The 12,225-nt window shown below is 38.6% G+C and overlaps 2 long non-coding RNA genes across 2 annotated transcripts; one reads left to right on the forward strand and one right to left on the reverse strand.

The window, feature by feature from the left end:
• Nucleotides 1–2,227: 2,227 nt before the first annotated feature.
• Nucleotides 2,228–4,616, reverse strand: LOC120741891. The gene is made up of 3 exons (XR_005697714.1): nucleotides 4,146–4,616; nucleotides 3,470–3,850; nucleotides 2,228–3,098 (listed from the first exon to the last, which is right to left on the reverse strand). It is a non-coding gene; the product is annotated as an uncharacterized LOC120741891 (long non-coding RNA).
• Nucleotides 4,617–8,982: 4,366 nt separating this feature from the next.
• LOC120741890 lies at nucleotides 8,983–10,964 on the forward strand. The gene is made up of 2 exons (XR_005697713.1): nucleotides 8,983–9,058; nucleotides 10,796–10,964. It is a non-coding gene; the product is annotated as an uncharacterized LOC120741890 (long non-coding RNA).
• The last annotated feature ends 1,261 nt before the right edge of the window (nucleotides 10,965–12,225 follow it).

Genomic DNA, 12,225 nt, shown 5'->3' on the forward strand with positions numbered 1-12,225 from the left:
GTAATTTATGGAACTCCAAAGTGTTCAAAATTAAATAAATAAATAAGTCATGATGAAAATAAATAACTATGTGAATAAATAAGACACAGATTTGTAATGTGAGAATGATATTGTGAAATAATGGAACACATTTTGAAAAAATGCTCATTATTGTGAAATATATTACATTCTGCTATATAAATGTACTTATTATTGTGAAATATTATTTCATGGTCATTATTTTTCACAATAACAGAGATTATTCCTGAGGCATTTTATTTATTTCCAGATGTTTATATTCCAAAATGGGTTTTTTTCAAAGTCAGTCTTTATTTCAAAATCCCGTTTTTCCCAATGGTCTATTTATTTCATAATGCGACTTTTCAGCAGAATGACTTTGTCTGTCAATCAAGAGAGACGGGGCGGATCCAGTTGTGTGATTGGTTGCTCCTTTACTCAGACATAAGTAATAGCACATGAATCGTCGATTTAGGTTTAATGGTGCAATGCGTCTCCTATGCAGCTGGCGGCAGTATGTAGCTCAAAATAAACTTAAGGCACCGATAAATGCAAAACACTGGGCGCGAATAATGTCACAGGTGTATCAATTCTTGTGAAGGGCATGGCTGCAGGAAACAAGTCCCTTTCTGAGTTACTCAGAGAACTTGCTAAACGCTTAGATTGTACGTCTTCACCTCAGTTTGGGAGAGTATTGCAGCGGTGTACTGGAGATTAAGTGGTCCCTGGTCCAAGTTCTCATCACAACCGCACAGTGTTAACGTTAGCAAATGCTAACGCTATAACAGCTAGCTCCACTCCACGAGCTGTTCAGGGTAAGTAACAATATGTTATTACTGCTCAGTTAGTCTGTCTGTCTGCCAAAAATGAGCTTTTTAATCAGTTCAGTCACAGATTTTTTAAATACTGTTTTTATCATAGCAAAGAATTCTATAAATTAGGTAATAGAAAATAATTGTCTTCTGGGTTAATGTCTGTGTTACTATTTACATTGTTGTAGGTAATAATTATTCATGACTGTTTTAAAGTGGCTTATCTTCTCTGCTAATATGGAAGACAAGTAATCTATGTGAAAGAAAAGAAAGCAATTTTAGTTCAACGTAGTGATTTTGTAAGTGGGTATAATTTAAAAATGGTTTTAAAACTAGTATAGTGGATGTTCTTTAAGTATTTAACATTTAAAGTGTGTGTCACTTTACGGAAGCCAACTTCAGTTTTGATTTGGTCTCACCGTTGTAGGTCATAACACAAACAAGTCGTCAAGTCAAGCAGCTGAGGAAAGGGCTTAAGGAGACCATGGTATGGCCGCTTCTGACAGAGAGATCAGACATCATTCCTCTTTTCTTACCAAGGGAATCAGAGACTGCTCCCTGTTGTGAGGTAAGGTCACATCTTTTAACATCTGAACAGTAAAGGTATTTGGTTAATTTATGAAGGATGAACATTAATTGTTGACACAAAACACCAATATACTATTTTGTATGCTTGGGTTAGTTGAACAGCTGGGTTACATTTAATAAAAATACACCTAATGTTGCTGATGCTCTTAAGACTACAAGATAAGTAAAGCTATAAAATGACTGTGGCCTGCCACAGAAGATGAAGAAGAAGAGGAATGCTCTCAAGGATAAATGCAGAGTGGCAGGCTACCTTCGGTCCTTCATTGAAAATGGTAAGTGTGCTGCGATAGGTATTTTGCCATTGGTTTTCTCTGATTATACTTTGGTAAATTACATACAGTCCAGTGATCTTGCGTCATTAACAAAGTACACTATAGTGTAATTTTGTTTTGTTATTTGCTCCATACTGCCTAAATGCAATACATAAAAAAACAGAGTGGTGGCATTATGAGTTGCACTAAAATTGTATGTAGACTACTTTTAGCTTTGTTAACATAAAAATATCTATAACAGCTACAACAGCAATTTGAGTGGGGAAAAAATGTCTGGTGCCCTGTATGTAAGTGGTCATCTTTTATGGTATTTCTCCATAAACGATTCAAAATAATGAATATAGGATATGTCATTATAGTTTAAAACAATCTTCTGTTGCAGGAGCTTGTGCACAACGAAAAGCCCTCATCAAGTTTTGGACAGGATGGCAAGTCTTGCCGAGAGATATGACTGTGGAAGTGGTCAACAGCAGTCTTCCACCTGTTTTGAAGTACTACGTCTTCCTGCACACTACTGTACCTATGAGTTATTTCTAATGGACATTCAGGGTGTCTCAACTCTACTGACTCAGGTTTTGGTCTGGTTTAGGATTGATTCCATAACCACATGGTAAGATTAGACCATTTCTTCTTTCTTGCATCACATTACTGTATTCAGTGTTCAAAGAAAAACAATCTAGTGAGTTCTAGTTCCTTTTAATACACTTGACAGTGAAAAATGCACAGTACAGATGAGCATTTGTGGCTTTTTTTTTTTATATAAACTGATAAACAGTTCCGATATCAAAACCAGTTGTTCACTGTACAGTATAAATTACACAGTATTTTTTGTTTATACTCGCTACTGGTACAAAAAAATTTTGTAGAAAAAATTATTTGAATTAAGATGTTACACTACTGTACTGTGTTCATTGTATTAAATCTGTTTAGAGTTGACATGTACAGTATATCCAACCAAGAAATGAATATCATTAAAGTGACAGCTGTATAAAACAAATCCTGTTTTATAGCCACTCACGGTTTTGTTGAAAATGAAATTGGTTATGCTGTTTTGAGTCAGTATTAGCTACAAAGCCATAGATGTAGAAATTTAAAACAAATAAAATCCTCCTGACATAGAAACTGATTAAATGTGATAGTGTCTTTCTACAAGTGATTTTGAAGTATGGTTATGCAAGAAATAGGGTGTGAACATATTGCACCTGCTTACTTTGAAGAGTTAAGGTGTGGTATCAAACATAAGTTTGAGTGACTGAACAGTTTCACAGTAGGCATCCAAAGCTTGACTGAGTGAAACGTTGTTGTTTGGTAGCACAGCAGGGTCTCATTCATTCAGTGCATCTGGGAGCTGAATCTCAGGAATGGTGATCTCATTTGATGGGCGGTGATTATGTGGTCCTGTCCAGTCCACACCATAATCCTCATCAACCTGAAAGAGCATGCACATGTTTTAAATCTAAACTGAAGAGGTGTTTCCTGCAGCTGTTCCTAGATGGACTTATTGAGTCTGTCAATAAGCATCGGCCTAGGAGAGTTGCTTAGGCATTGGCTACCAACTAATTATTCATTCACCCATTCTAGGTCAGGATTGGTTCTCTTCAGGTATAACAAATGTAACTTTGTTTAAAGTATTGCCATCTATACCTGACAGATGGGATAAAAGGAGAGAATGGCTTGGGAGACATTTCCACTTACAGGAGAAATATTTGGTACACCAATTTGCACAGTAGAAATAAACTCATCTCAACTACAGATAGCAGAGTTTTACATACAAGACCAAATATGGATCAAATAGTGTACCTGTGACAAATCTTGTCCCTCCTTTCTGTGCAGCAACCAGAGGTGCAGGGGTGAATGGTTGTTTGCTTTTCTGAGTCCGTGCTGACTCCATGCTTCCTGGAATGACTGAAGATGATGTTGAATGTGATGCAAAAAGCATCTGTGCAGAGCAAACAAGTGAATTTTTTCACCAGGGTTGAGCAGTCCTTGAATCTCCAGCTGGGTGAAGATGTTTTCATATACATCCCTCCACAGGCGCTCAATGCTGATTTCCATCTATATGCCAAAGGTGATTTGCTGCTGATACCCTGTACTAAAAACGCTTTGCAGTCTTAATAGATAACCGTCGCATCTTGACCCCTTCTGGATTGACTCGTCTCATTGAATCCATCAGTCGAAATCCTGATTAACAAACAGATCATGTCTTAGTACTAACAACTACAAAAAGACTGTATTGTAAACACTGTAATGCATATGGGACAGATCATCATTGTGTCAGGTAAGTATCCAGTGCTGTACAGATTTAGTGAGGAGAGAGTCGTGTACAGACTGGTTCAAACAGGAACATAACTGCATAACAATGATAAGAACATGCTAGTTTTTGATGGCTACATTAAAATATCACATCAAGGCCACACTGACACATGCTTTCCAGGCCGGAAACTGGTGTTTGGATATTTTAACAATATCAGCTTACTTTGAATGTATATGCCTCTGGATCGTAGATGTCCCATCATCATTCTGCAGTCGGCATTTGGGTGATGACGCTGAATGTCCAGCACTTTTGAATCCAAATCCACATCTCCAATAGAGGAATACCTATCAGATTTTTTGCACATAAAACATTTTTTCATATTTTCATATAACAGCAAATCTCAAAGTTTTCCAATTAATACTGAAAGAACCAAGGATATAAATGTATTCTTGTTTTAGCTTTACTGAAGACACCAGAGAAAGTATGATATCTATAATGCTGCTGTAATAGACAAAACCATTTCAATAAACTCGCTATTTAACATCAACTTTGTTATGCGTTATCAGGGAACAATCAACTGCAAACAGCAATGAAACATTCAACTATGTACTATTTAAAGCACTAATGACCCTGTTGTCTAACAAGATGTGATAAGTAAGTAGACTGTGGAAAGCTGGTGGGTCTACTCACCGGCTAAACGTGTCTCAACGCCGAGATGGCGACGATAGCTTTAGCCGTAGCTCCCCACTTAGTTTAGACAGTAACAAAAAAAAAGTAAGCGATAATATTTCATTGTCAAACGTCATAATTAAGGTCAACATCTAAACAATGCTGTGTACAGAATCACACAGGTGCTCAATTACGGCATAAACTTACCTTAGACCTTCCATCCGTCATTTTCCTCCTAATTGTGCTCAGAGACACAGAAAACATATCGGCAATTACCCCGATGGTTATCCCGGACAGCACTAAAGTCCTGAGTGCTGCACCGGGATTTCAAGACGTGGACGACCAACATTTGAAGACTGTTGCTGAATTGATCTTAAACCTTCGACAATGTTGTCATCAATGCTATCATCTAAACGACTCAAAACAGTATCTACTGGTAAATGATCCCTCTCTATCTGATTTGCTTAAATGCAGAACTGACTGAAGTTCACACCAGTCCGCCATCCTCCGTGACTTTTGACCTAGCACGCTGTTGCTAGCTGTAGCAGCTGTCCGATGGTAAACAATAAGCCAATAGGTGCAAACGTCCAGCCCACTTACATTGATTGACAGACAAAGTCATTCTGCTGAAAAGTCGCATTATGAAATAAATAGGCCATTGGGAAAAACGGGATTTTGAAATAAAGACTGACTTTGAAAATGGGTCATTTTGGAATAAAAACGTCTGGAAATAAATAAAATGTCTCAGGAATAATCTCTATTATTGTGAAAATAATGACCATGAAATAATATTTCACAATAATACAATTTATATAGCAGAATGCAATATTTCACAATAATGAGCATTTTTTTCAAAATGTGTTTCATTATTTCACAATATCATTCTCACATTACATATCTGTGTCTTATTTATTCACATAGTTATTTATTTCATCATGACCTATTTATTTATTTAATTTTGAACACTTTGGAGTTCCATAGTAATTAAGTCATTAAGTGTGATTGGAGAAAAGGAAGTAAATGACCCAAGACAACAAGGGGTATCTTCATAAGGGGTGGCACTTTAGGAAATTTTGGATCTCAAGTCCATAACCTTATTTACAAAATGATTGAGGAAAGTATTGCAATCTTCATCAGAAAGTCACACAGCATGCTGAGTTGGAGGAGAAACAATACAATACTCCTCATGGTATCAAATAGAGCTCTTGAATTACTTTTATGATGATTTATAAGATTATTGAAATAAGAGGATCTAGCCTCTTTGACTGATTCATTATATAAGTAAAGAAGTAATATGTGGTTTGAATGCAAGCAGGTTTGCCTACAGCTAATTAAAGGCAGATCCAGCCCATAATACTGCAGCATGCAGTTTGTGATTTATAGGCTTTCTGCTGTTGAGTTGCAGTTTGATCATCTGATCTCATGGAACAAATGGAACAGGTGCAAACAGCTGTAAAAAGCTGTTCTGCAGCTAACAAAATTAATTTAACATTTTCCAATCTACACACGTTCAAATACTCATTGAGTCTGTGTAGCAAATCAATGAACTCTACAGGCAGGTCACTAAAGGCGCAAAGCAGCAGCAACCTTGGCAAAATGAAAACTATGAAAATCACTTTTTGTTGCATTACAGAGTTCTTGGCTGCCGTTTTACAGATTATTAATTAGAACTTTTTTTCTTAATTTGAATTTCACAGCTCATATGTGTTGAATAAGAGCACTCAGGATGTAGTGAAAAAATATATGTAGTTCAGGCTGAGTCATAGCAAACCTTTCCTCATCAGGTTTAACTGTTAATTGAACGTCTTCAGCTCTGGGACTGACCAGAACGGACAGATTAGAAAGAGTTTTTCAGAGGGACGGGTTCACTAAGCTCAGGTGTTTGGACATGTACAGGCTTGTATTTTTGACAAAGGATGTTGAAGCTGGCAGGGAGGATGAAAAGAGGACCTCAAGGAAGATTCATGGATCTACTGAAGGAGGACATGCAGAAGGCTGCTGTGTTGGGGAGGATGTTAGGAACAGAGTGATGTGGAGACAGATGATTCGCTGTGGAGACGATAGCAGCCGAAAATTGTGCAAGAAGTGGTCTTGACCATCTGTTGCAGACACCGACAGATGAAGTCCGCTCTGGGGTGGGTGCAGTTCTCTGTGGGTGAGTCCACATGGTCAAAAAATCACAGGCAGGCATCCTCGTGGTCGCTGTGCGACGACAAAACACTAGTGATGTGCGGATCGATCCTGAAATATCGATTCCTCCGATACCAATCATTTATGTTCTAGAATCGATTCTCACATTAAAATATCGATATTTTAGTAATTTAGGGTAAATTTGTAGTTTATCATTAACAGGAACACAGTGGAAAAAACTATAACATTCGGATTGTCTACATTCAAAGGAACTACTTCCTCTTCCGCCTTTCATAGTCATGTGCGAAATACGGCTGTATAAATGTCTCGCAGCCCCTTCACAACAATGGCTGAGCGTAATTGTGCGGACGTATTTTACCTCCACAAACAGCTGAGACGTGGTTTGCAATACATGTGGCAAAAAAGTGAGGTGTTGTGGCCATACATGCCAACCTTGAGACCTCAGAATTAGGGAGACATTCAAAAGGGCTGTTGGGGGGGTGATAAATACATTTTACAGTGTTTATTTATCGGATAAAATACGTTAAATGTCACCGTTATTATTGGCCGGCCCGGAAACCGGGCCATTGATATTTACATCAATTATTTAGACTGACTGATTGAGGATGAATACGAAGCGCCCAATTTTGTCAGATGTTTTTTGACCACGCTTTGGAGAAAAGGTAGAAGGTAATTATAAAACTTTTAAAAGACGGGCGTTCTGACAACACAGTGCTTCAGAGTAGGCAAAGCCGTGGTGAGGCGGCAGGTGAGGAACGACGACGAGGTACGGTGGAAAGCATACGGCGGAGAGGCGCACCGCGGGGACCGGACCACAACGAGGTGAGGACGGCGGAGCGGGCCCGGAGGACGCGGAACGGTTCACGCGACGGTCACAAGCAACACGCGGGGCGGGGAGTCCCGGACTGTCCCAAGCACCGGGATGGTTATTTTTACCCTGGCCTAATCTCATCACTTGTTTCAAGGTAGAAATTACACAAGTGTGTGATGTTTCACTGAGTTTGAAAGAAGGCCTTTTCACGACAAAGATCACTTGTTTAATGTAAAATGGCTGCTACTGCTATTAGATGATCTTTGCCCAAATACCAAGGAAACAGTGGAAGGCAAATACAAATAAACTCTGTTAGAGTTATGAAATCAAATTGAGACAGTATTGATGTCACTCTGCACACATTTGTTTATAAAATATTGTAAAAAAAAAGAAACAAACAAACATTTGTTTTGCTCTTATAGTTGTGTTGATGAAGCACATGATTCCTGAGAATCTAAGCTTAGTTTGACAGACCAGGTTAGGCTAAGTCAGAGTTAGGCTTTAGTTAAATTAGGACATTTAAGGATCTTTAATATCTGCAAGTGCATGCTTTCTGTTAAAACAACTCAGACATCAGCCTTGTCTGTGTCTGTTATGTGAATGTAATGAGAGCATAGAACTCAATTGAAACATGTTTCAGTATCCATGCTATTAGTGAAATAAGAAAAATTGGGTGGAGCATGTCAGATACTTGACTTAAATCAACACAGGTGGGAACACAGTCAAGTTAATCTGCACAAATACAGCCTCGCCCCCATCCATTTATCTGTTAATCAAGAATCCCTCCAGCACTATCACCAAACTAAAATAACCTAAACTAATAATACGCTAACATGGGGGGGGGGGGGGGTGCTTCTCCTTCAGCTTTACTAGTGCCCTTGTAAGCATAAAGGCTTGAAGTTTTGATTGTTGTTTACATTTTATCTTGATTTCCTTAGCAAATCATGTCACGGAGAAACCACTCCCCTTCAGGATGCCATTAATCACATCCTTGCAAGAAGAGACAAGAATTCAATGTTAGAAATCAAATTTATTAATTCAGTTAAAGGTGAGTTACCTTTGACCACACTGCAGGCTAGACTGAGGGGTTACGCATCACCAGTGGTGACCTGTACAAACATCAATATAAATTAAAATTAAAGGTATTTTAATAATACTTTAGTTATTAGCGAGCCTGGCTATTTATTGTTTTCTGCGCTTGGACATGTTTTCTTTATTATATATGTAGAATTGAAAAAAAGCACAACATTGCATACTTGCAATTTACAGATATACATATTTAATGAATTGATTATTTGCAGTGCTGCCACGCCTGTGTCTCTAATATGGTTGTGTCTTCAGGTCGTGGCATCTTCACTTTAGCCATTTCAAACAAGGAGACTTCGTGGTCGAGTATAGAGGGGAGCTTATTGATGCAACTGAAGCTGAAACACAGACGTAACCTGTACCCCAGCGCATGTTCAGTCTTCATGTTTGAATTCATATGGAAGCAGAAGACATTGTGGTAAATTCAAAATGACTGAATGTTTACATTTCTATTGCAAGGTCAGGATTTCTGAAGCAAACATCTCATATTGCTCTTTAACGAGTCCTTACCTCTGGTACCCCGGCCCCGTCAGTCCCCAGAATCTATAGAAGGGGGAGTGACGGACCCGTGGAATAGCGGGATCTCATTCTTACTGAGGCTCCGTCATTTCCCGGTGACCCTGTGGTCCCCGGGAACTCGCAGTACTGGGGACTGACGGGACTCTCCACATATGCTGAGGGCCCGTTAGTCCCCGTATTCAGCCTGTGTGTGCCTTCTCTAATACACACTCATGGGCGTAATGTACGGGGTTAGAGGGGTAATAATATAAGCCTACATTTTACAGCTAAGACAGTGTTCTCACGCTGCTGTGAAGATTTAAAATATATAATATATAGAGAAAATAATAAGAGAAAATTCAAATGGCCAGGGCGAATGAGCGGCCCTGTGTCTGTGCGCATTTGGCACATGTGGACACGGAGACTCGTGCACTGTTATACTGTGTCCAAAACTACTGTATAATATGTACAATGCCAAAATAGTACATGTCAGTGTTCTCTGTCTGTGAGGTAGGTAGATGGATGGCTTGATGGATAGGTGAAAAACCTTTCAACACAAAAATAAGAACATTTCATTAATCATTCAGATAAATTAAATGCATTATACAGAAGACAAATCAAAATAACAAAAATATACACTTCAGTAAAGCCTCTTTTGTCTAAACTATCATTTATCCTAGTTTAGTTTACATTCATTAGTTTTGTAAATCAGAGGTGAGTAATTTCAAACAACAAAGATGAATAAACTGTGGTCTACCTTGCACTTTTTACACTTTCTGTAACACTTACATTTTTAAAGTATACATTTTAGAGTTTACAATATTTTATAAGACTGAAACCAAGGATTTTCTTTTACAAAGAATTATTTTCCTTAAATTAAACCAAACATATACACTAGTTTTAAGATTTAACCAAGGATTTGGGGTAATTACTTTAGTATTAATTAACATAAGTGTGGGAAACACTATCTACATAAACAGTTTATTCAAACTTAAACATTTATTTTAATATCAATATAATTTTTAAACTTAAATGCAGTAACTATTTCCCAAAGCATAATACATTTCCACATTGAGCTTCCATAGTTCCCAAACATAAGCAGCAAATATGAGTCCAAGCTTACCGATAGCCCGTCTAACTCAAAGTCTTCCTCACAGTGGAAAGTGGATTGTGCTTGGTTTGCTGTCCTCTCAGTACATCACACTCAAGTCAAATGACTGCTGCATGCATTTTAAGGTCTACTAGGCACGCCCGCCCTTGATTGCTCTAATTCAACTCACCTGGCGGAGCAGTGCGCACCAGGCTGCGCTTAGCTGTAGATTGCACAAGGTCTAATCAGTGGCCACGCGCAAGCAGCAGCACAGAGCAGGTAGTGGGCAAGAGGAGGAAGAGAAGAGTAACAGCCACACCTACTAGGTCAGCGCGACAGTACAACAAAACCACGTTTAAGCTCTAAGCACAAGTAGAAGCGCAAACACTTATCTCAGTCAGAAAGCAACGTGTCCTTGACTGATGGACCCTCTTTACTTATCAACTATGCATTTAACAACTAAACTTGTATTGGATGTTGTGTTTGTGTTGGTGCTTAAAAATTATAGTATAGTTCATAGGTGTGTCACTATAAATGTTTGTTTAATGTATGTTTCCAAATTTGCAGTATTGATGGAGCACTTGAAGATGGGTCATTTGGGCGACTAGTAAACGATGAACACAGGACACCAAATTGCAGAATGAAGTTGATTGAAGCAGAAGGGAAGCCACATCTCTGCCTTTTTGCACTGAAGGAAATTGCGGCAGGAAGTGAAATTACTTATGACTATGGTGGGGAAAGAATGGCCCTGGCGGAAAAAGGTGGGTCATTTAAAAAAAAATCTTCCCCCTATGAATTGTTGTTTAAAACCTACATATCTAGATGTCACAATTAGGGCTGCAACTAACGATTATTTCAATAATCGATTAGTTGTCGATTAATCGATTAGTTGTTTCAGCCCTAGTCACAATATTTAAATGTCCTCTTGGTGGTATTCAATCTGTTACTAAATCTTGAATTTGTATGACTTTCCCAAGTGATGATTGCAAGCTTATCTGTTTTGTGTCCCCTCCACAAGTGTGTTTTACTGAGTGGCCACACCTGGAGGTGAAACAGTGAAAGCATCAGTTTGAGCTCAGATGTCATTATGAGGCTGATGGACAGTGTCCTTGAAAACCCTGGGTTTTTTCTGTGTCAGACATGTACATGCACCTTTTACTCACAGTCACTTTAGCTTCTTAGTATTGTCTTACTTTGGCTTCACTTAACTAGGTAAGGGTTAATCACTCTGTTTCCTTGCAGTTAGGGTGAGAGTTAGAACTGTATTTAACTGAAGGTGAAACAAAAATGCTTAACTATGTGTGTGTGTCTGACACAGACAAACTCAAGGTATGTGAGAACACTGTCCTGACATCTGAGCTCAAACTGAGTCTTTCACTGTTTCATCTCCAGTGTTTGGCATACTCAGAAAAACACACGGGTTGAGGGGACACTGGTTAGAAAAGACCACTCGTAGTGGATTAAATACATTTCCACTGTAGCTGCCAGATGTTTACAATATTTGTTCTACTTTTCATACCCAGCTAAAGATCGCAAGCATCCCTTCTGGTCAACAGTGTGTTGCAGAGCCTATTGCTCATGACGTGGAGCACCATGTGATCTCTACAGACTCATTCACAGGTGAGTCCCTGCTTGAGTAAGCACTACATGTTAAACCCTGGGGTCTTGCAAAGCACTATGCCTCCATGTCTTGTGTTCTCTTCTACAGACAGAGAATTAAGAGCAGAGTGTCAGTCATCTAGACCTACAGCAGACAACTCTGAGCATGAGGTTAGCATGGATTCATCTGTTTACTAAAGATTGTATCAATGTGTAGTTTGGTAAATAGTGTGGTTTGTAAAGATCATGTTTATCAATTGATTACAATTATACTGCATGTACAGTCTTTAAATCATTGTAAGTACAGGTAGTCATCATTTAACATTGCATTTCCCTCTCAACATCATTTGGGTGTTTTAAGGTTTGACTGAGAGTGTCCCTCTTGATCAGATGCACAC

Source organism: Simochromis diagramma, unplaced genomic scaffold (genome assembly GCF_900408965.1).
Source record: "Simochromis diagramma unplaced genomic scaffold, fSimDia1.1 OVJJ01000068.1, whole genome shotgun sequence".
In the NCBI taxonomy this organism is placed as follows: domain Eukaryota; kingdom Metazoa; phylum Chordata; class Actinopteri; order Cichliformes; family Cichlidae; genus Simochromis; species Simochromis diagramma.